This window comes from Thermobia domestica, chromosome 10 (assembly GCF_964235325.1).
Source record: "Thermobia domestica chromosome 10, izTheDome1.hap1.1, whole genome shotgun sequence".
In the NCBI taxonomy this organism is placed as follows: Eukaryota; Metazoa; Arthropoda; class Insecta; order Zygentoma; family Lepismatidae; genus Thermobia; species Thermobia domestica.
The window spans coordinates 82,743,694-82,769,031 of record NC_137463.1 but is presented as its reverse complement, the minus strand read 5'-3'; the positions used below and the strand labels follow the sequence as shown (position 1 = coordinate 82,769,031).

Sequence of the window (25,338 nt, the reverse complement as noted above, 5' to 3'; positions counted from 1 at the left end):
GTTGATTACTTTATTTTATTAATTACACTAAATATATTAATAAAATACAATAGTGGATAAATAAGAAAATCTAATAGGTTTTCCCATGTATTTCACAGAACCAAATTCCTTTTGAAAATTCAGAGGGGGTAGTTGCCCTTCTTGCCCCTCGCTGCAGGTGCCCATGGTGTTATGACTCTTTAGTCTGAAAATCTGGAAGCCCTATAATAGATGAAAATATTTGGTAATATTTGAGAGCATATTTCATCTGTGTGATTTATTGCTTCGTATTCATCGAAGGATTCGATTCTTTAGAGAAATGAAGCTTCACTAGTTCACATATATTTTCACAAACATCATTAGCTGTAATATTCATAGTATCATCAAAGAAGACTCAAGTTTACTAACGCATTTGGAAGAGTTGACCCGTGTTTTGTGTTGTAAACTCACTATTAAAATATGAAGAAAAGAAAAAAAGAGCAGATGCGTAAAAAAAATGGAGAACAATGCAAAGAAAGCCCTTATACATCGACCGGGAATCGAACTCAGGCCACCCGCGTGGCAGGCGAGCATTCTACCATTGAAGAACCGATGCTCCGAGTGTTCATCTTTACGGCACGTTATAACCCGTGATATCCTGCTTATTAATTGTGGCGATCACCATTTTGGTTTGTGGTAAATCTTCAATCTACTAGGTAATGCATGCGAAGTGGTAAATGTTTTACAACTGAATCCATCTTTTCTTTCTTCTAAAGAAGATCATGATGTCAATAACTCTCATGTTGTTCTGTTACGGCCTCACTAATGAAGTAAGGAACTGGATTGACAATTTAAGCTGATCTTTATTTTCCATTTTTAAAAATCTCAGAGGGATATAGTGGAAACTATACAACGCAGTGGCATACAAAGTGGAGCCCCTTGTCCCCCATTCAGCAACATATGCATTAGCACTTGCTATATATTAAGGATGTGTAAACAAATACTTGAAATGATATAAACCCGGGAGCTTCAATCCTTCTCCCTTGATGTAATTCTGCGTACACTATTAATATGTCATATGCCTCCATATTTTTCTGTAACTTCTCGGTTTTTTCTGTATAATCCGAGTGACGAGCGGATCCAGGACGGACTTCTGGAGGGGGCGATGGGCTGTAATACTGCTACTTAGAGCTACTTTTAAGAGCTCCAAACTCTGGAATGAGTTTTATTTATATATAAAATAAGAAAGGTTTCTCTTCTGGGGGAACGATCGCCCCCCTTCCTGTATCTGTCCCTGATCCGAGTTGAATTGCATGGTGAGAGTGGAAATAAAAAAAGATACATTGGTATATATTAATCGGCATCACAAAAATATGTTTTGTCTCCTCTCATATCTTTCTGTTCAAACCGAAATAGGTAGAAATCAAAAACTCCGGTTTCAACGTTAACCACCATAAAGCAGAACTGGTAATAGGCAGCAAGAACCGATTTCTTTAAAATTGGTTTAGCATCCCAAAGATTAAGTTCAGATTCTAATCTTATTTCTCTACCAAAACCCGAAGCTGTAGAAAGCTGTGAAATGCTATTTTTTAAAATTTAATTTATAAAAAATTATGCAAAGCGTAGCCTATTCTAAGCGTTATCTTGAAACCTGAAACCTGAAATCTACATTTTATTTTACGCCATGGTATTTCGTTTTCATCCTCCATTAAGTTTTATTAGGATTACGCTAGTGACTATAAGATTTATGCACCATTTACTCTATACGATAACTCTTGCACAGAAATGAATTTCCGAGTTTTTTGGGGGGATTGTCGACTGAGTTTGTTAATGGAGTCAATCAGTTAATAAATAGCTAGAGCGATTATCTCGACTGAGTTTGTTAATGGAGTCAATCTGTTAATAAATAGCTAGAGCGATTTTCTCGAGTGAGTTTGTTAATGGAGTCAATCAGTTAATAAATAGCTAGAGCGATTTTCTCGACTGAGTTTGTTAATGGAGTCACTCTGTTAATAAATAACTAAAGCGACTATCTCGGCCGAGTTCGTTAGTGGAGTCAATCCCTTAACAAATAGCTAAAGCGATTATCTTGGTCGAGTTCGTTAATGGAATCATTCTGTTAATAAATAGCTAGAGCAATTATCTGGACGGAGATCGTTAATGGAGTCAACATGTTAATAAAGAGCTAGAGTGATTATCTAGACTGAGTTTGTTAATGGAGTCAATGCGTTAACATCCAGTATTAGTAAAGGGGATTTCCCCCTCAACTCAATCGTAATTCGCAAACTGTCAACAGATGTAGACACGAAGCGTCAAGAACATTTATTATACAACGACTGTCGTAACCTGTGGCGTATTTAAGGGGGCGCTTTCGGACTTAAGCTCCCCTGAAATGTTATTTACTATATTAAAGTAAATAAAATATCTTGGAGTATTGTCATATTTCCTGGACTAAATTTGGGAAAGACCCCCCAAAATAAAATCGTAAATACGCCACTGGTCGTAACCATAATATAACTCGTGATAACAGAATATTTACGTAATAGATTAAACTTTGTTTGATAATTAACATAGAACATTGAAAGTTTACAAGTGATTTGAAAATTTTTATTGTTTTATTCATTATAAACATACGGTGAATTGAATTAATATTTTACTTATAGTTAGAAATGGCTACTTTATTAGTTGAAACAAAGATGTATGACTCGAACAGGAATCAAACCTGGGACAGTTTACACATAAGATAGATTTTATTCAGTCTGCCACACCGTCACTTGATGCGCGTCGCACGATATATGTGGCGAGTAGAAAATTTTAAGACGGTTTTTCCCCGTTATTTTCGGCCATTGCGCTCTCCCAGTTTGTAATATGAAATCTTTAAATGTGCACTACCACCTCGCAATAAATGACCCCGAAGTTCACTTACCAAAGTCTGCCTTTCATTGTAAGTGTATCATTATCTAATTCTATCAGACTCACGCGCTCTGAATGATTTGATTCGTTCTTGCTTTTAGTTGTTCGTGGTACACCACTCCCTTGAGTGACGGCGCCAGTCTCCATTCACTTAACTTACTTGTTAGTCAGTGTTCGTGGTTTGAGGGAAATTTCCCTAATCTAGCAAAATTTTATAGGTAAATTTAGGGAAAGGGAGAAAGGGAATTTTTGATAAAAAGTGAAAAATCCAGGGATATTCTAGCGTTGACTGATTGACCAATATAAATGCTTAAATTTTTCTTTGTTTTTTCAGAAATAAACCAAAGAATAGCAACAGTTTGTGTATGTTTCGTGTGGGTATAGGTGTGTGTGTGCGTGTCTTCAAAGTTTACGATTTCAACCAGTTGTTGGCAGAGGCGGATCTAGAAACTAAAAACTGTGGGGGGGGACAATCAGAATTCAAACTATAATAGGTATATCATGAGTTCACTAAAACTTCAAGAAACATATAAATAATAGCTTAAATTATTTTCGTTACTCAGAAAGCTAGGGAGTGCAAGGCCCACCGGCTCCGGCGTAGATCCGCCACTGGTTGTTGGCTGGGTGAATTTGTGGTACTTTTTGTTTTAAAAAGTGAAGGAAAAAGTAAAAAAAAAAAAGTATAAGCAGAAAGCAAATAAATAAAACAAATGTGGTTGGCACTTGCTTTCATATAGCTAAATTAATCTCATCACATAACTTCTTTCATAGGAATTGGACTCTCAAAAAGTAGGGAAAGTTTGAAAAGAAAAGAGAAAATTTTGTATCAGTTGAGGGAAATTTTCTGAAGAAAATCTACGAACAGTGAACTTAGTTTAGGCGGGAAGAGCTGTTGAGACCTCTTATACTTATCCTTACTCTGTGATAATTATTAAACGAAAGAACATTTTTGATTTTTTTTTTTTTTTTTTTGCAATAGATAGGAAGACATTATCGATTTCGTTAATAGTGCCAATCCGTTAACAACTTCATGGATAACGGTGACCTTCACGGCGGCTATTCATGGTTCACTTCTACCACTGACACAAAGATGTATAATTGTAGATTGGTATATGATACACATCGCACCGTTAAATGGCAAAAAAAAAATCTAGCGGTTGCCATCTACCGGGCAAAACTGAAACTTCTATTCTAGACCCTCTTTACTGTCTTATACAAACAGTAAGTTTGTGGTGGACAACATCGTGTCTGTGGGATTTCTCGGGTTGATTCCCGTTTTCTCCGTGTGACCAATGGTTTAGTTATTGTCCTGATTGGGAGCGTTAACGGCGTCTTTACAGTGTCCGTATAATTCAGACGCAAGGGAACTGTCGCAGTTGATAATGTTCATTCCTCCATGATTCATTATGCACTCCTCAAATTCTAACGTTATCTTCAATATTATAATTTTATGTGGCCATACATATGTATTTGGACAATGAAACGTGTTGTCTTGATCCACTTATCAGCAAGTATTAGCTCCTGTTATGAAAAAAAAAAAGGAATTATACTGTTATTTCGATTATAATAACATTATAACAATGCAGTCCTTTTTACACCGTATTTAGTTTTTAAACCCACTTTCATATTTAAAAATTCTAACACCACCAATGATATATGGGATACACACTGGAAGAATAATCTCTAAAACAACACCAACACTTACTTGAAGCGACTTGAAGTAATGTAATGATCGTGTAAACCAAGATCCAAGTGTTACGAAAAACATACGCCCAAACAGGGACTCGAACCCTGGACCGTTAAGTTAAAAGCCTAACGCTCTATCGACTGAGCTATCCGGGCTAATTCCTTACCTTATCACAGCTCTTGTATTTTTTTTTCCGGTCAACTGTATCATTGTTACAGTATCGGCCGAAATGCTTAATATTTCACTGTTTTCATCCCTAAAATCGTGCCCGTTAATGTTCTAAATTTTCTTCACGACTGTGAAGTTCATTCTTTAAAAAATCAGTTCGAAATTATTCTTGTTCTTTAAAACTTATTTCGAAAATATCTGGTTACTATCATTTAAGTAGGAACATAGATACCGAACCGAATGATCACCACCGAATTTCATAACTAATTAACACATTCGATGGAGCTTAGAATATATGATAATAGTCTAATATCCCAAGAATTTATAACCTATCCCCTGGTCGGCCTGGTCTATAAGTAGCGCCCACTTCTTTGGTGCAAGTAGTCCCTGGTTAAGTTCCTATAGTGGAAGAACATTTCGTGCATTATGGGGAGTTGGGTTTTATCTTAAAATATGAATCCACGTCTCATAGTCTGGAAAGGGACGTTAAACTTCGGCTAAAAACACACACATACATTGACGTTTATGCAGCACAGATAAAAAAAAAAACAGTTGAATATATGCCATTTTCTCATCCAACTATACCTAATTAAATGCCCCTATTACTAAGTGCCCTATTTTGATTCAAACACTGGTTCTCACGTTTCACCACGATGGCAGCAACTTTACCAAGAGTAGAAGCGCTAATGTTTTCAATGGCACTGAGATTGTTTGTTTCCGGATCTTTTACGGCCTCACTAACGAAGTAAGGAACATGATTGACAATTTAAGCTGAGTTTTATTTTCCATTTTTAAAAATCTCAGAGCGATATAGTGGAAACTATACAACGCAGTGGCATACAAAGTGGAGTCCCTTGTCCCCATTCAGCAACATATGCATTAGCACTTGCCATATATTAAGAATATGTAAACAAATTCTTGAAATGATATAAACCCGGGAGCTTCAATCCTTCTCTCTTGATGTTATTCTGCGTACACTATTAATATGCCATATGCCTCCATATTTTTCTGTAACTTCTCGATTTTTCTGTATATAATCCGAGTCAGGGGCGGATCCAGGACGGACTTCTAAAAGGTATGTATTAATCGGCATCACAAAAATATGTTCTGTCTCCTCTCATATCTTTCTGTTCAAACCGAAATAGGTAGAAATAAAAAAACTCCGGTTTCAACGCTAACCACCATAAAGCAGAACCGGTAATAGGAGGCAAGAACCGATTTTTTAAAAACGAGTTCTGCATCTCAAAGATGAAGTTCAGATTCTAATCTTATTTCTCTACCAAAACCGGAAGCTGTAGAAAGCTGTGAAACGCTAATTTTTTAATTATTTAATTTATAAAAAAATATGCAAAGCGTAGCCTACTCTAAACGTTATCTTGAAACCTGAAACCTAAAATCTACTTTTTATTTTATGCTATGGCATTTGCTTTTCATCCTCCATTAAGATTTATTAGGATTACGCTAGTGACCCTTTTTTTAAAGACTGTAATGCTTATGCATCATTTACTCTACACGGTAACTCTTGCACAGAAAAGATTTTCCGAGTTTTTTTTTTTTTTGCGGGGGGAGGGTAGTGGACTAAGTTCATTAATGGAGTCAATCTGTTAATAAATAGCTAGAGGGATTATCTCGACTGAGTTCATTATTCAGTCAATGTGTTAATAAATAGCTAGAAGGATTATCTCGACTGAGTTTGTTAATGGAGTCAATCTGTTAATAAATAGCTAGAGCGACTATCTCGGCCGAGTTCGTTAATGGAGTCAATCTGTTAATAAATAGCTAGAGTGATTATCTCGACTGAGTTTGTTAATGGAGTCAATCTGTTAATAAATATCTAGAGCGATTATCTCAGCCGAGTTCGTTAATGGAGTCAATCTGTTAATAAATAGCTAGAGTGATTATCTCGACTGAGTTTGTTAATGGAGTCGATATGTTAAGAAATAGATAGAGCGATGTTCTCGACTGAGTTTGTTAATGAAGTCAACTTGTTAATAAATAGCTAGAGTGATTATCTTGACTGAGTTTGTTAATGGAGTCAATGCGTTAACACCTTTAAGAGTAATGGGTGACTAAACGGTGGCTATCCACACCCCTTTCATTCATAAATTTACGTTTTTTTGTTGCTTCACACAATAATTATCACTGATCACCCTATTTTCCTATTGAAAATTGAAATCATTTCCACAGTGGTTTGAGGAAAATTTCTCTAATGTAGGGAAATTTTATTGGTAAATTTAGGGAAAGGAAAAAGGGAAAATGAAAAATCCAGGGATGTTCTAACGTTGACTGATTGACCAATATAAATGCTTAAATTTTTCTTTGTTTTTTTCAGAAATAAACCAAAGAATAGCAACAGTTCGTGTATGTTTCGTGTGGGTATAGGTGTGTGTGCGTGTCTTCAAAGTTTACGATTTAAACCAGTTGTTGGCAGAGGCGGATCTAGAAACTAAAAACTGTGGGGCGGACAATCAGAATTCAAACTATAATAGGTATATCATGAGTTCACTAAAACTTCAAGAAACATATAAATAATAGCTTAAATTATTTTCGTTACTCAAAAAACTGGGGAGTACTAGGGCCACTGGCTCCGGCGTAGATCCGCCACTGGTTGTTGGCTGGGTGAATTTGTGGTACTTTTTGTTTTAAAAAGTGAAGGAAAAAGTTTTAAAAAAAAGTATAAGCAGAAAGCATATAAATAAAACAAATGTGGTTGGCACTTGCTTTCATATAGCTAAATTAATCTCATCACATAACTTCTATCATAGGAATTGGACTCTCAAAAAGTAGGGAAAGTTTGATAAGAAAAGAGAAAATTTTGTATCAGTTGAGAGAAATTTTCTGAAGAAAATCTACGAACAGTGAACTTAGTTTAGGCGGGAAGAGCTGTTGAGACCTCTTATACTTATCCTTACTCTATGATAATTATTAAACGAAAGAAATTTTTTTATTTTTTCATTTTTTTTTTCAATAGATAGGAAGACTGATTATCTGTTTCGTTAATAGTGTTAATCCGTTCACAACTTCATGGATAACGGTGGCCTTACGGCAGCTATCCATGGCTCACTTCTACCACTGACACAAAGATGTATAATTGTAGAATGCTATATGATACACATCGCACCCTTAGATGGCAAAAAAAAAAAAAAAAAAAAAAAACATCTAGGTGTTGCTATCTACCGGACAAAACTGAAACTTCTATTCCAGACTCTCTTTACTCTTTTTAACTATATTTTATATGATACAAACAGTAAGTCTGTGGTGGACAACATCGTGTTTATGGAATTTCTCGAGTTGATTCCCGTTTTCTCCCTCATTCTCACTCTACCAATTCTTTCATCTTCATTCACTTACTTAATCATCCGATACCCTTAGTTTAATGGGCATAATAGTGATTCGTTAAACTGAAAGATTTATATATACAGGCTGTGTTGAACTGACAAATTCTCATGCATTCAAGAAGACTCAGAAAATATAATTTGAGAACGTGCATTTAACAACTGCCTCGATAGCGCAGTAGGTAGCGCGTGAGTCTCATAATCTCAAGGTCGTGAGTTCGATCCTCACTCGGGGCAAGTTTCTTTTACACATAAATATATATAATAATGTTCAACAATCGGATAACATATTATATACATTGGAAAAACATCTTATAGACATACTACGTTTTTCCAGTAATAATTATATCCGATTGTTGGACATAATCAATTATATACATTGGACATCAATTATATATCAACATATTATAGACATTGGAAAAACATATTATAGACATACTATGTTTTTCCAGTAATAATTATATCCGATTGTTGGACATAATGATTATATTTATGTGTGAAACAAACTTGCCCCAAGTGAGGATCGAACTCACGACCTTCAGATTATAAGACTAACGCGCTACCTACTGCGCTATCGAGGCAGTTGTTGGACAGACGTTCTCAATTTATATTTTCTTCGTCTTCTTGCATGCATGAGAATTTGTCAGTTCAACGCAGCTTGTATATATACATCTTTCAGTTCAACGATCCACGATTATGCCCATTAGACTAAGGGTATCGGATGATTAAGGCAAGTGAATGAAGATGAAAGAATTGGTAGAGTGACAATGAGGGAGAAAACGGGAAACGTATACATGTTTATACAGGATGTTTCAAAACCACACCGACAACGTTTGGGAGGCGATTCTCGATACCAAGGTAAGACAAAAAGTATAGACCAACCTGGGTGCACAAATATTTCCTGTCGGAGTTATAGGCTGCCGAAAACATGAAAAACTGAACTTTAAAGGTCCATGGCTGCAAAATTATGGGACCTACCGTAGGTGGGTTAAGACTTCAACTAAGAACTAGTATGTGTCCTATCCAAAAATACATGTTTCAGAATCCGGCGGTACTTTCGCAACACCTTTTACATAGGTAGTTGGTGAGTACTTCAGACTACATATCCGTAGCCAAACTCATTCTATAAAAATAGTTGCGAGAGTACCTTAAGATCCTGAAGCATATACAGTACTTGTGGATTGAGCAGACTTTGGAAGCAGACTGCAACGAGAAAACCACGCAAGAAGCCCCGGCTGACGAGACGAGTTGTCGAAATAATTGGAGCCCGTCCATTCTGGGGCAACGCGCAAAATCGAAACTTTACTTGTCAGTACAAAAGCACAATCTCACCACGAAAACTCCTATACCTCGTAAATACCTGTGTGAAATCGTACTTTTTAATACGAACCCTCCAAGACTGTGAAACTCCGGAAAACCCAAAACAAAGAATACCCTTTTACACAATGGAGAAGCCAAAGACCGAAAGAAGTGAATCAAGGCCAAACAAATAAAGAAGAGAAGAGTAAAGGAGCAGTACTCCAAAACCAGCAAATAACCCGGAACCTTTTGGCCCAACTAAAGGCTGAGCGGGGAAAGGAAAGATAACCTTAAAAACACTACGCAAGCTAGTTTACTACGACGCTTTGCGCAACACTACGAAGCCAAACAAAAAATAGGGGGCCAAACTTGGAAAGCATCGAACACGGCTTCAAAAATCAGATATGAACTTGGTTGAATACGCCAAATTACCAACCAATTTCGAAACCAAACACACAAAATATACTTAAAAAAAAAAAAAACTGAAATTGAAATAAACAGACGAGTCATTGAATACCACAGACAACTAGAACCAACATGTAAAAAAGGGGGAACTTGCCCTAGAGAAGCGCAAATCTCGCTTTAGCCCACATGATACAAAAAGAGGCAGTCCAGAGAAAAACAAGTAGCTCTGGACTTCCCAAAAAGAAATATTCCAACCACAACAACAACAAGAACGAACAACAACCGAAAAGAACCAAACCACAGAAAGACGGAAACAAAAACACCCCACAAGGAAAACCAAGAAGGAAATCGATAGAAGACCTTATGAGTTTCTGAAAAACTTCCAAAAAAAAAAAAAAAAAAAACAAAGGAACAAGGGTCTCTCTTAGGACCACCAAAACTTCAAAACAGAGTTAAAATTTTACATACCCTACACAAGCAATACTGAAAAACCACCACCAACAAACCCAACGAAATAACGACGAAAAGAGAAAGAAAAGAAAGGAAAAGCAAGCAGAAGCAGAAAACAAACAAAAAATGAAAAGAATAATTAATAGGCAATCTCTTAAACAAAACTCCAACCCGCAACCAACTGAAAGTACTGGTTAAAGACTTTCCCCTTCTTAACACACGAAACAATTCAGATTGTTCTGAAAAGGAACCCGAGAAACTCACACAGAAACTGAAACATAATTCTACCAAATAGCAATAAAAGACACAACAAACACTCCTCAAAGAATACTGACAGCTCGAAAAAAAATCCCACAGACCTCCTATATACCACAGACACCAAAATTCTACAACCAAGCATGAAAAGCAAAAAAGAATAGCATTCGCACCAAACCATCACACCTCGAGACATGCTGGGCAAAAAAAGAATGCGAGGGAGAAATTCTGTAACCACCAGCCTCATCACTAAACAGGAGAGGGCTGGATAGTCTTATGTATATTATTACATTAGATTTGGTGGCAAAACATTTCTCCTGCACAAACATTCAACCACAGGGGGACCGGTTTCTGTTGCCCATGCGAACGACTACGTTCACATGGAGTTAACTCAGACAGAAACGGGTCCTAAGAAACCTTTATACGAAAACAGAACTGAAGCCTACTGTGAAAATAATCCTAGGTACAAAACAAAGATTTGAAACAGAAAAACCTGCCAAAAACATAGGTGTGTGGGGACTCGCCATGGAAACAAACCAAACCCGATCAAAGACAATTCTGTCTCCTAAAGACAAAAATACACCACAAGCCCACAAACAAACGAGAAACTCTGGGAGAGGACTCAGAAAAAAGGAAAAAAGACAAAACGGAAAAATAAAAAAGGAAACAATAAAGAAAAGAAGGAAAATCAGGAGAAATAAATAGAAAAAGGAAAAATACCAAACGAAGAGATAAACAGAAAACAATCCAATCAAGAAAACCGGAAACACAGAATGAATAAAAAATTGAAGCTAGAACCCATGAGGGAAAAAAAACAACCAAAACAGTCAAAAATCCCAACCAGAAACCACAAAAGAGAGATCGGAAACAAACCACACACACACACACACACACACACAAAAAAAAAAAAGGCGCTAATGCAGACCGAAAGATCGAACCAAAAGATCAAACAAATAAAATTAAAAGCAAGTGAAACAACAATTATAACAGAAAAAATACCGAGACACGGAAGACGAAACATAATAAAGAAAACGGAAAAACAACAACGAAACAACAGAAACAATAACCACATTTATAGTGAAACAACCACACCTGTGGCCACATCGACATAAACCAAACTATTTAGCGAATAATAATAATAATAACAGTAATAATAGCAATGATAACCAAAAACAGAAGGAAAAAGGGAAAGAAAAAAGGACGATATACAGGGGAAAAATAAAGCCCCCTCTGATTTTATATACACCACACATATATATATGAATATATAAATCTTTGCACACAAACGCTGGTATAAAGGAGAAATCAAGCTCTCTTGAAGCAAAGGGAAAAGAATGTTAGGTGCGAATGTAGGAACCGTGCTCTATGTCCCGTCTGTACACTTGCATATAAAGAAACAAGCAGTTGTCATCATCGTCTCCAATCCTTAGTGTCAGCTCAATGGAGGAATCAAGCTTAACGGAGTATTAACGCGATCTACCGAAAACGTTTCTGCGAGTTACTAGTAGCTCGCAATCGACGGTTTGGCGATCACTGGTATAGATGATCCAATGGTTTAGTCATTGTCCTGATTGGGGGCGTTAACGCTGTCTTTACAGTGTCTGTATAATCCAGACGCAAGGGAACTGTCGCACTTGATAACGTAACAATGATCATTCTTCCATGATACATTATGCACTCCCCAAATTCTAACGTTATCTTCAATAATATAATTTTATGTGGTCATACATATGTATTTTGACAATGAAGCGTGTTGTCTTGATCCACTTATCAGGAAATATTAGCTCCTGTTATGGAAAAAGGAATTATACTGTTATTTCGATTATAATAACATTGTAACAATGCAGCCCTATTTACACCGTATTTAGCTTTTAAACTCACTTTCATTTTTAAAAATTCCAATACCACCAATGATATACGGGATATACCCTCGAAGAATAAACTCTAAAACAGCATCAACACTTACGTGAAGCGACTTGAACTAATCTAATCATCGTATAAACCAACTCTAAAATATCCAAGTGTTACAAAAACATACGCCCGGACAGGGACTCGAACCCTGGACCGTTAGGTTAAAAGCCTAACGCTCTACCGACTGAGCTATTTCTTAGTTCAAATTTAGGGTATATTGAACACTAGGCTTTTTTGTTGTTGTTGTTAATGGGGGAACGAGACTGGGGAGTGATGAAAACATGAAACTCGATTGTGAGACAAAAATATAAATAAATTTTAGTCATGTTATATTAGTCGGAATTTAGGTGCCATGGATAGGATTCCGAAACTAATGCCCCCACTGAAGTTACATTTAATTTCTAAAAGCCTCGAATTTGTGAACACATATTCTTAATTTGCGCTATTACCAAAATAATACGAATGAATTGAACGGATTTGTGAAATAAAAGAAATTAAGAACTTTCTGCTCAATCCATACACAAACGTATAAAAAGTCCAATCATCCAAGATGACTAAGCTATCATCATTATTTGTAATTAATTCATTAATGCTATTAACTGATTAATATATCAACTTCTATTTATGTTGAGTTATCAGGACTATATTCAACAGCCTCGGTAGCGCAGTAGGTAGCGCGTGAGTCTCATAATCTCGAGGTCGTGAGTTCGATCCTCACCTGGGGCATTGCTTTTTCGAAGATTAAACACACAAGAGGGTTGAAGTTCTTTATTTTTAAAAAAAATGCAAATTGCAAGCTTCGTTGGGCAGGTTTCCGCATTTATTGAGATTTTAATATACAAGGGAGAGTAAGAATTAACGCCCTATTAAAAATTACTTACAGCTTTCTTAATACTTAACCAACTTTCACAAAACGAAAAACATTTTATTCCTTACAATCGTAAAATGTATTATACATATGTTGTTGCAGATATCAGGAGCGGCCATAGTGCAATGCCTAAGCTTGTGTGAGCGGACTCATATGGTATTCTGATACGAAGTATGATAGTTCGTAGTACATGTACAGAAATAGAGGCGTGTGAAAAGACCGTGTGCCTCGATAGATGCAAAGACTATAAGGATTTCCTATTTGAAGCTAATGGGCACAGGTTCTGCAGCAGATATTAGGAAATACGGTCGCGACTGAATATCCAGGACGGAGGAAAATATGCAAGTGGTTAAAGAAATATTCAATCGAAATCATCAGAAATCACAAAGATAGGCATCGGAAGAAAGTGGTTTAACCCAGCACACAATTGGAACTGTTCTGAGAGAAGAATTGAATTTTCGTCCATGGAAACCTCATTATTGCTAGAAATTATCGTCGGAAGACCCTGATCATCGGCTATAGTATAGGGAAATGCTGCTTGCTTGATATGAAGACTGGTCCAATCTTTTCGGTAATATTCTGAGTCGATGAAACTGCATTTAATGTTGGGGGTTTCCTAATCGGCACAATAGTTATTATTGGGTAGAAGAGTATCCCAGGTGGTTGTTAAAAATACATCAATATCGCCCAAAGGTGACAGCGTGATGCAACATGATATCTACGAAATTTGTGAATCCATACATCATTCAGAGCACAATTAATGTGGAATAGTATCTTAAATTGCTGGAAGATTATGCTCATGGTATTGTATATACATGATACAATCACAGCAACCTAATCTTTATGTAAGAGTGAGTCACGCCATTTCACATTTCTTGTCCGCGCGTGGCTCGACTCAAATTTTCCATGACGATTGTTGACTTGTCGTGGCCCCTTTGAATGGCTAGTAATGAGTGTTGGACTAAGGTCCTGTGACTCGTTCCTCTAAAAGTACACGAAAGGAAAGGTTCAGCTCATAAAAATAAAATAAAATAAAAAAAACTCTTGATGAATTGGACGAGCGAATTCACTAAGTTCTTGCAGACGTACCGCTGAAGTATCTGCGAAAGTCTGTCACAAACATCCCCAACTTTTTACGAAAACTGGTGGGTTATGGTAATGTGGAATTTTAGCAATGCATAATAATTGCATCATTGTAAGGAACAAAATAATTTTTCTTTCATGATTGAAAATGATTTTTCTATTAGTCTCTCATGATCTGGTTAATTATCAATTTGTCTGGTATTCCGAGAAGCGAACACGGAAGAGGAACATGAAATATCAGTAGTGACTGTAGTTTGTAAAGAAATTTAAGTTGGTGCACATACTTACACTTAGTAACCCCGCTGCTAATCTATTTCCACTGTTAACTGTTTTTATTTTCCGAAAATAATCATGTAGTCATGGGGTAACGTGAATCCTCAATTTTGACTGACTTCAACTGCATGTAGCGGAAATAGTTAAAAATTTCAACAAACGTACTTCGTAATATATCAAAATCATTGTTTTTAAATGAAAGTTTTGTAAAATGTATTTTAAAAATTGGAGAAGTTGGGTTAAATCAACCTTTTATTCTTCAATGATTTTTTTTTTTCAAAGTTAATCCAGAGCGAATGATTGAGAAGCTTCAAAAAAGCTGTAATATGTTTTTTAGTCTTTTCAAGTTGGCTTAATGGCGTAGTGTGGTCATCAGACGCTAGATGTCACCGCTGGCTTCACGTTTGCAGTGTTATCACATCAGTTCGCTTTGCGCTGTTGTGAAGTAAAGATGGCCACACCATTCTCTGTGTGTACCAAAGAAGAACAGCTTTGTGTCATCTGATTTTTGTAGTCTGAGGTTGTTTCCAGAGCGGAAATTCATAGAAGACTTTCAGCACAATACGGGAACAATGTGTTGCCACAGCGAAGTGTTTAGCAATGGATTGAACAATTCAAAAGTGATTGAACGAGCGTGAAGGATGAGGAAAGACCAGTGCTAGCTATAGCAACAACTGATGACATTATTCAATTAGTCCGTTTCTTGATTCTGAATAACAGACGAGTGACTGTTGATGAAGGGGCAATTTTTATGCAGATTAGTCACAGTTGTACGTATGACATCATGTATAACAGGTTCAACTTTCACAAAGTTTGTGCGAGATGGGTTCCGAAAAAACTCTATGAAGAACACAAGGAAACCGTATGAGAATTTGTCAGCACCTACTGAACAGTTATGCTAATGAAGGTGAAGCGTTCCTCAGGGAATCATCACTCGAGATGAAACATGGATTCATCACTTTGAACCAGAGAGCAAACACAAGAACATGGAATGGAAGCACCCCTGATCTCTCGTCAAGAAGAAATTCAAGAGTCAACTTTCTGCGGGGAAAGTGATGTTCACACTGTTTTGGGACTCACAAGGGCCAATCCTGGAGCTTACCTTAAAAAGGGGTAAACAAGGGGGCAGGTACATTGAAAATCAGGGTGACTATGATGAAAAATGATATGAATAAAATCATTGTACTCTTGTGGTAATAAATAATACAAATTGATTGCAGATACTTATTGAATTACCTTTGTGGTTATTTCTACGAGTTGAAGGAAGGCATATAACGAGATTCATTAAAAACTGTGGTTCCCAACCTTGGGAGAGAAGGCGTAGAGAGTGACCAAGAGGGGCCAATGTTACTGACAAAAATGAACTGTGAAATATGAATAAAGCATCACTTGTGATGATCTTTTACAATTTAGCTTTATAGCAAACTTCACAGCAGTGACGACACAGGGACGCAAAGAAGGGAACGATCCCGCCACTGCCTCTCTATACATTTTGTATTGCAAGATAGGTCAAGTAACATAAAACTATTATTTCCAGTATATAAAAAATAGCTGCCTCATAAAAATTTCTCTGCTCCTCTACATGCTTTCCACCCTAGCAAAGAAACTGAAGTTGGCGTCGTCACTTCTTCACAGACGATATTTGTGTAACCAGTGGTGCTATTCTATTTTATTAACAACCGTTTCTCTCTCTCTCTCTGTATATATATATATATATATATATATATATATATATATATATATATATATATATATATATATATATATATATATATATATATATATATAGAGAGAGAGAGAGAGAGAGAGAGAGAGAGAAAGAGAGATAGCAGTGGCCTGTGGTAACATTTTATTTTGGGTGGGCAATCCAATGAGGCTTCTATTATATGATGAATTCTATTAGGTAATCCACTGAAAACGTTAGAATTTTCTAATTGCTTGCATAATAATGGATCATATTTGTTAATTAGAGTTAGCATTTATACATAATTTCCTCTGTTTAAAGGATCTGTGTACTCTCATTTTGACCCCTGAAAGCTTGTTCATGTTCAGCCAAGAAACGAATATCAATGAAACGTTTCATAATGCCTGCTTTTACGAATGCAGTCCTTATGTTGCTGATCACTTATTTTCTTTTATTCATCAAGCATATGATCAAGACTGGATTTTTTAAAAAGTTTTGTAGAAGAATAATTACATACGGTGTAATACATATTGTTTGTAGAATAATTACATATTGTTTGTAGAAGAATAATTACATAACCATGAATAGTTGTAAAATTAAAATGTCGAATACATGTTTTCACTTTAGTGGAAGTATTAAGTTGAGGAGTTGGACGAGTACTCTGTAGAATCACATTTTTATTTTCGTATGCTGGAGAGGCAAAATTAGACCAGAACATCAGAAATTATGCAGTCCCAACTACTTCTAGCTTCTAGCTCTGACTCCATTTCACAGTATTCTTGATTCCACTGCGATAATCAGAAAATGCTATTGCATACCTTTCTCCCATACATTGCACAAGATTCAAGTATATCACTCTACTTTTACACTTTTAAAAACCAAATATCGCAGTAAAGCATACACACGTTAATACAATTTAATAAATGTCTTTTTCTTGACTAGATTTAGTACAACTTTGTTTCAATGATGACAAGAGAATTTGACACTTTTTCGCAGTCTTTCTGTATTTACTTTCGGTAGGGTAAGCAATGCCACAGATCGCATACTCTAAGGGTGACAATACAAAGAATTGCTTCCAGACCCGCAAGCATTTCCAAAGAATGACGCTAAAGAACAGATGTACACTATTATTCTGCTTTCTAGTGACAGTATGAGGAACTCGCAACAACTATTCAGCTCTAATTTCAAGGAAGGAAAGGGAAAGAATGATATCGGAAATCGGTTGGAATAAAAATAAATAATAATGTAATATGAGCGTTTTATCTTTGGGTATGCAATGCTTACCTTACATACATGAGATAACCGCCACTGATAGATAGATATATGAAAGAGATTGTATATTGACAGATAGATAGATAAACGTAATTCTGGTAGGAAACATAGAAGGTAGACAAAAGCATTTGTTTACAAGATACCATAAGTGACTGGTAAGGGCCTACACTGTGTCCTAATACAGTGACTGTTAATACCTTAGAAATGAATTGTCCATGATAGATTGCTGTCAAAATTTATTGGAAAGAATTTTATCCAGAAATAGATCGACAATTGTTGATAATAGTGTTTCAAATATAAATAATGACATTTCAAATATATTCAGTAAATGACTCTTACAATTTCATTCATATGATCCCAGTTCTCATTCTTGATATTTGAACACCATTCTTGATATCTCATCCCCGGGTGTGTGTTTGTTTGTTTATGTTTGGGTATAACCAGCGGCGAAAATCTGTCATCAACATTGGGGGAGGGGACGGGGGAGAAAGTCCCAACACACACACACACACACACACACATATATATATATATATATATATATATATATATATATATATATATATACAGAGAGAGAGAGTTTAATTTCTGGCGGTATGCAGCGGCATAGCGGCACCTTTTTAATGATAACGGAATATTCCATCTGTCTTAAAAACAAGTTAACGACAAACTTCGAAAATAGTAAATATATAATTTTATTGAAGATCAAAGTTTTATTTCTTTCCCTTTTTTTTTCCTTTCTAGAGAAAGAGTTGCGAATCTTTGTTCATTCTTGAAGAAGTTAATTGTATTCAGGGACTAGAAATATTTGGGACCTTCTGTCTCTCGCTCGTTGGCACATCCTCGCGCCTCTCTTTTTTTCTTTTTTTTTTTTTTTTTTTTTTTTGCACGTTATATAATATAAACATTAAAGTCTCTGAACCAACCAGATTTATTTTTCTGAAAAGACTGACCGCCCACAACGAAATGATCCCAACAAATTTGTTTGTCGCTGAACTTCGACTAAACTGAAAGCTAGGACAAAAATTATGATGGGACACCACCTCTGTACTTTCTCCGCACTGACGGCTTTGCTTAGTTCCTATTGTAATGTATCCAATTAATTGTCTTTATCTATTATTAGGAAGAGGATTAGGTGAAAACATTTGCTAGATTTTTTTATCGCAAAGTTTATCCATTCATTTAGTAGAGGTTTGTAGAATATTTTGGTAACACGATTAGTATTCTGAAGAACATTATGTGAACAATGTGCTGTATGTGTGTTGTTATTAAAATTCAGTATTTGTGGAACTCTTGATGCCTTTTGAAAACAAAGCAGCTTACTTTCGTCTGTATACAAAACGAGAAACAGCAAGAAAGAAATTACTAAGAAATTTTGATTATCATTATATTTATTGTATTATAAAATTAAAATGTAAGAATCATTTTAAAGCATTTTAAAAGCATCTTTATATATATGTACGTAAGAACTTAACCCATGTACGTAAGAACTTAACCCTTTATTTGGCAGTGTTGCTCTCAGGCAACATCGCATTCTATTGCGTCATCCGCACGAATTATAACTTCAGTCATTTAATTGGCATTAATGCTTTCATACAATATTCAGATACATGATTTTCGGGTCGCTTGTTTAGATATTTCTAATCTTCGTCAACAGGGGACAGTCAAAGTTTGTATTGTAGAAGCTTTATCTCCTACGTTCCGCGAAAGTTTTTTTTTTTTATTTTTATTTTTTTATTTGTGGTTTCTTGCTCTGTAGGAAGATATTTCAAAGAAACTGCTGCTAATTTCTGAAAATATTCTTATCATATTTGACCATAATAGGGCAATGCTGCTCAGTAATAACACATAAGACCTATTTAATGACAATGTTGCTTTGAAATAAACATTCTGTACTTTGTAACCAAAGTACAAAAATACTTTTAAAATTACGAAATTATGATCAGAAAGACATGGTTTAAAAATAAAAGCAAACTGAATATTTTAATTGCAATGCTTTCAATGCTTGCCAATTAAAGGGTTAAATTCCAAGACTGCAACCATATGCTGCTAGACATTATAAGAATTATCGTTAATAATAATAGTAATAATAATAATAATAATAATAATAATAATAATAATAATAATAATAATAATAATAATAATAAAATCCTGAAAAATATGCAACTTTTTAACCATTATGTCTTGATATCCAGCGTACTCGCACTTTTACTTTCAGATACAAAACGCTGTATATATATATAAAAGTGATATTCAAAATATTTAAGGAGTTGAATGCTGTGGAGGATTAGGGGAGCAGAGTTCATTTCAACATTGGGAGGCGGGTAAATTTAAGGCTTATTCTGGAGGGACATCAATTTCATCTCATTTTCCTTTGTGGCAATTGGACACAAATCATCACATTTCTCCCCCCAAAAAACATTTACATTTCACATTTCACATTTATATTTCACATTTTAAATCGGATTATTGGAGAGGACAGTCTCCCAGTTCCAAGATTGAAGGGTACATGTCCCGCTCAACCCCCGGGATTTGCACCAGTGGGTAAAACAAACGGTTCTGCGAACTCAAAATCTTTTAACAAGCGGTTCTAGCGAACCGGTGCGAACCGGCTGAGTAGCACCACTGTGTGTAACATTTTCAGTTTCTCATGACTAGCAGGAGGAAGCGTGAAGAATGCAGAGCTTACGAAGGAGAGCGCCAGATAAACAAGGTTGGGAACCGCTCCATTAAACTTACAAGTAAACCTTACGTTTGGGTGAATCGAGTTGCTGACTGAGACACATATGAGAAAGTAGTACTAAATGTGGTCAGTATTTCAGTGAAGTTTTAGGTGCGAAGCTCCAGGGGTTTAGGAGATACAGCTACCAGAACATCACATGGAATTACAGAATAGTCTTCATACAGTTGGAGGTAAAAGCTTTGTAAGACCTCTTGTAACGACAAAAGGTGAATAACAAATGTATGGGTACCTATTAGGACTAGAGGGAAGTCATATAGTAAGGGTATACCTGACGGCGGCCATATTGAAATTCGCCATTTTGAATTAAGGTTAAGTTTTTAAAATAGGAATAGGGTCATGTGATACATGATTTAAGGCTCAAATTTAATCAGAAGAACAATGGTGACGTTAATTTTGATTTACGCGCAGTTGGTAAAATGTTACAGGGAGATTAAATATTGTTGCAGCATATGTATTAGTCCTTTACCCCACATTGTAAATTTTGTGTTAATGATAATAATTAAATAAAAAGCAGGTGGATAAATATTAGGTCTATGGTAAGAGTTGCCTTGATGGCGGCCATGTTCAAATCCGCCATTTTGAATCAAACAAAAGTTTTAAACAAAACGCATAACATTGACACCTTATTAATAGCAAATTTTACCATAACCATTTTTGCTTTATCATTAACCAGCACAAAATTAAATGGATCGCTCCTTACGACTACTGCTTTGACGGAATTGTTAACGACAAATGTGTCAAGTGTAACTCGATTGCCTTTGTCAGGTGTGCTCACTGTGAGCAGAGCATTTGTGCAAGTCATGCATTCTTTTCTGAACGACATATTGATTGTACTAACTGAGGACTTTTCTGGAAGAAAGACCCAAGTTCAATTATGACTCAATTCCACTTTGGTCATTTTTCCTTAAATTAGCAACTTGTTTATGCGATAACAAATGCTGGTAAATGAAAAAGCAAATATGGTTATACCGTTGGATTTATGGTAAAATTTGCTATTAATAAGGTGTCAATGTTATGCGTTTTGTTTAAAACTTTTGTTTGATTCAAAATGGCGGATTTGAACATGGCCGCCATCAAGGCAACTCTTACCATAGACCTAATATTTATCCACCTGCTTTTTATTTAATTATTATCATTAACACGAAATTTACAATGTGGGGTAAAGGACTAATACATATGCTGCAACAATATTTAATTTCCCTGTAACATTTTACCAACTGCGCGTAAATCAAAATTAACGTCACCATTGTTCTTCTGATTAAATTTGAGCCTTAAATCATGTATCACATGACCCTATTCCTATTTTAAAAACTTAACCTTAATTCAAAATGGCGGATTTCAAGATGGCCGCCGTCAGGTATACCCTTACTATATGACTTCCCTCTAGTCCTAATAGGTACTACCATGAGCAAAATAAATGACGCGTCTCTTTATTTTGAAGTTTTTTGAAAATATCTCCGTTTTCTTTATATGTTCGAAATTTCGGAAGGTTTCCCCAGCAGGACAGGTTAATAACAAACCCGTTTTTAATATTTGTGTTAGATATTAGCTTAAAATAAAGAAATTAGAAGCAAAAAACATTAAATCGACAGAAATCTTGAGAATTACCAACTCTGCTAAAGTGGGAAATTTTCAAGAACGCGAGGGAATTCTGCAGTTCAACACGAAGCAGCGACATCTATGTCATTGAGAGAAGCGTGGATTAGATCTACAAACGAAAATTTTAACGAAATATTTCTAGTATGTCTTATTATATGCATTATCAGCGAACTCCAAATATATGAATCTATGCTAAGTATTAACGTATAGATAGTGCAAATAGTGGAAATTACCTATGGAAAAAGACGAATTGTTAGCCCAATCGTAATGAAATATCGTCTTTACTGTAGAACAGGTTCAGCTTACGTAAGAGAGCAAATAGCTCAGTTAGGTAAAGCAACGAGTTTGTATACCGAAGGTAGACGGTTCGAATCCCGTGGAAGTACTGTTGTCATTTTTATCACTAAGCTTATTTTATTTATTTTTTATTTGGGAAAGAATCAAATTGTAACATATGTGTAAAACTCATGACGATACCAAAAAAAAAAAAAAAAAAAAAAAAAAAGAGAGAGAAAATATCGTCGCATTTGCATTAGTGTCTCTAATTTTTGTTTGCAAACAGATTCGTAATTATTTCCCCTGTGCTCACTGATGCATAACGAATGTTTTCCAGTAAATGTTAATTCTAATTTGGAGAATTTTATAGTTTCACAATGTTTCTCACTACATAGTCTTCTATCTACGTGTTTGGATATTTTGATAACAGATTTCCCTATTAAATGTTTAATTTTCTCTATAAATATTTGTCTTAAATTGAAATTGTTTTGAATTTACTACATAAGCAAAGTTGCCCGAAGGAGGGGAGCTCAAGTAATAGATATTCTACGTAAAAGCAACCTATTGTAGAATGATGATGCTTCTTACCTTCAGCACATAATCTTAATGTTAGAGAGTCAGAGAGAGAAAAATCCTGGTTTTTCCTCCTCTATGACCACCCATCTTAAACCTCTACATATCATTGTTCGTCTAACATAATTTCGGCTCTCCAAAGACATTCATATTTCTTATTATTATTATTATTATTATTATTATTATTATTATTATTAATGAATATGCCACCCTTACATAATGTTGTAACTTTACACATCTTAGTTTAAAGTGCTTTCTTTAGTAATAATTTGAGCAACCACGTCACAAAATTTAAAATGTATGAGGGGGCACGACGTTTTATTTCCCCTCCTCTCTTTTCAGCACCCTCCAACAGAAGGTATATAATTTCTCAGAAGCAGGGCAGACAAAATGAATAAGAAATATATTTAGAGCATCCTTTCCTCCTTCGTGAATGTAATATCACGTAGCATTTTTTATTCTACTGAAGACGACCCTAGGCCGTTATGGTTAGGTAACAAAAGAAATACCAAATATATTTATAGCGCCCCTTATCTGTAATATTACCTCTTCTTTATTTGTTCGAGGCTTCCTTACACAACCAAGGGTGACAAAAAGAATAGGAAAAGTGTCTAAAGATTACAAAAAACTTTATATTTTGTCAGAAACAAGGCAGTATATACACAACATTGCTTTCGTTAACAAGTGTTTCACCCTTGAGTCGCTTATAAAATTATGCAGAATAACTTTTGCCGATCATTGTTCTAGAGGGATTTGTCCAGGATGGTTTGGTGTCGAGCTAATAACGATAAGTATATTTGTTTACATCACTGTTAAAGAAATAGCAAACTTTCTGAAAGAAACTTACTTAGGAAACAGATCTTCCTTCTACTTAGCCAGAGCCCACTCTGAAAAATTGCATCTGGCATTCTGAGTGAAAGTTCTATGGGACTATTAGAAAAATATATTCCCGTTTTCACGCTGATGGTAGAATTTCTTAAACAGTTATTGAATTATGTTCGAAGGGTAGGCGTAAATAGCGCCCCCGCAACAATGTGGCGTGGGGACCGCACAAGCTGCAAGGCCAAAAAATATACAGAAAGTACGCAGGGGCGGAGCAGGCCAAATTTTCACACGGGCAAAGTGACTTTTTGGCGCCTTTCCCCTAGTAGTAGCCTATATTTTACATTTTATCATAGTGTTTTTAATAGTTTAAACCAGGAGCGTCATTTCAGATTTTGCTTGGGGGCGGCAAGACCTCTTGATATAAGTAAAATTTCGCGTTTTTCACTGATTTACTACTATTCTAATGATAAAATCTATATACATCTCAAACTCACGGGGGGCAAATGCCCCTCCCTGCCCTCCCTAAATGACGCCCCTGTTTTAAACCCATTTCCAAAAAGAAATCCATTACCTAGGAAAAGTTCACAAACAATATGGCCCGCTATAAACAATACCAACTCCACCCCCCTGGTCTAGTGGCTAGCACGCCTGCCTTCTGTGGTACCGGGTCCAATTCCCGGTGGATTACTGTTGAACGATAAAAGTGGTTCGGATTCCACTATAATTAGTATCCACATCTCCCTTGCCCATTAAGGCATAACCGTGGAACGCTAAACTCAAGCAAACAAACAAACAATACTTAATTCCCGGCACTCTTTATTCTACATGCCATCTCTCAATTTTTCGATACAGCCCCCTTAGTACTATGAAACACTCTTCTTCCATAGTGAAATGGAAAAAGGATCATATAATTGCCACTACTTTACAAGAATATAAACCAAAAACTTCAGTAGAAAGCACTTCAGTAGAAAACTTCAGTATAAAATTTACTTTTTGAGGCTCGTTTTGGTGCCCCTCTTTCTCTGGCGCCCCGGGCAGTCGCCCGGCCCTTAGTCCGGCCTTGAAAGTACGGACGCATAACTAAGGACTGCGGAGGAGAGGTTAACCTTCATGTTATGCCACTGGTTTGACGTGTTTGAAATGTTCAGTAAGTGATCAGTTGGTGAAATAATTTCGACGGTTACTGATGTTTAAAGTTTAGCTAAGACAAAGCTACCTAATCAAATACATTTGATATCGCGATGTCACAATTTGATTTTTCCTCACTAAAAAAGATAAAAACAATAGTAATAAAAACCCTTACTCGTACTGGGCTCCTAACTAACTAACAACCTAATTCTTACAGACTAGTTGCTCTGACCAATTGAGTTTCGATTTCTTACGCGAAAGAAGTCTGTTATATTAAGAGGCATGCTTTTCATTATCAAAACTGTTCGAAGTAATACGAACATGGCTTAAAAACAGGGACGGAACTGAATTACCACTCGATTGACCTTGAGGGCAAATCACCAAAGCGTAGCTATAAACGTAAGTTCAGCATGCATTTCTCTGGAGTTATGTTCAGTATTCCTATCTGCCAGTCATGCTTGTTCGTAGGAGTAATATGTTACAAACCTAACCTTTCGATAGAGTACAATCACAGAGAATCAAAATTAATGAATTCTTGCCCTTGTGAACTTGGGATACCACCATGTGCAATAAAACTGTCGCGTCTTCTGAAGTGATATTTTATCGAAAATAACTCGTTTTCCTTTATATATC

At 35.8% G+C, this 25,338-nt stretch overlaps 5 non-coding genes across 5 annotated transcripts; 2 read left to right on the top strand and 3 right to left on the bottom strand.

Moving 5' to 3' along the window:
- Positions 1–4,640: 4,640 nt before the first annotated feature.
- Positions 4,641–4,713, bottom strand: TRNAK-UUU (transfer RNA lysine (anticodon UUU)). Its single transcript has one exon. It is a non-coding gene; the product is annotated as a tRNA-Lys (tRNA).
- A 3,512-nt stretch (positions 4,714–8,225) lies between these two features.
- On the top strand, positions 8,226–8,298 carry TRNAM-CAU (transfer RNA methionine (anticodon CAU)). Its single transcript has one exon. It is a non-coding gene; the product is annotated as a tRNA-Met (tRNA).
- A 271-nt stretch (positions 8,299–8,569) lies between these two features.
- Positions 8,570–8,642, bottom strand: TRNAI-UAU (transfer RNA isoleucine (anticodon UAU)). The gene has a single exon. It is a non-coding gene; the product is annotated as a tRNA-Ile (tRNA).
- A 3,869-nt stretch (positions 8,643–12,511) lies between these two features.
- Positions 12,512–12,577, bottom strand: TRNAK-UUU (transfer RNA lysine (anticodon UUU)). The gene has a single exon. It is a non-coding gene; the product is annotated as a tRNA-Lys (tRNA).
- A 457-nt stretch (positions 12,578–13,034) lies between these two features.
- Positions 13,035–13,107, top strand: TRNAM-CAU (transfer RNA methionine (anticodon CAU)). Its single transcript has one exon. It is a non-coding gene; the product is annotated as a tRNA-Met (tRNA).
- Positions 13,108–25,338: the final 12,231 nt, after the last annotated feature.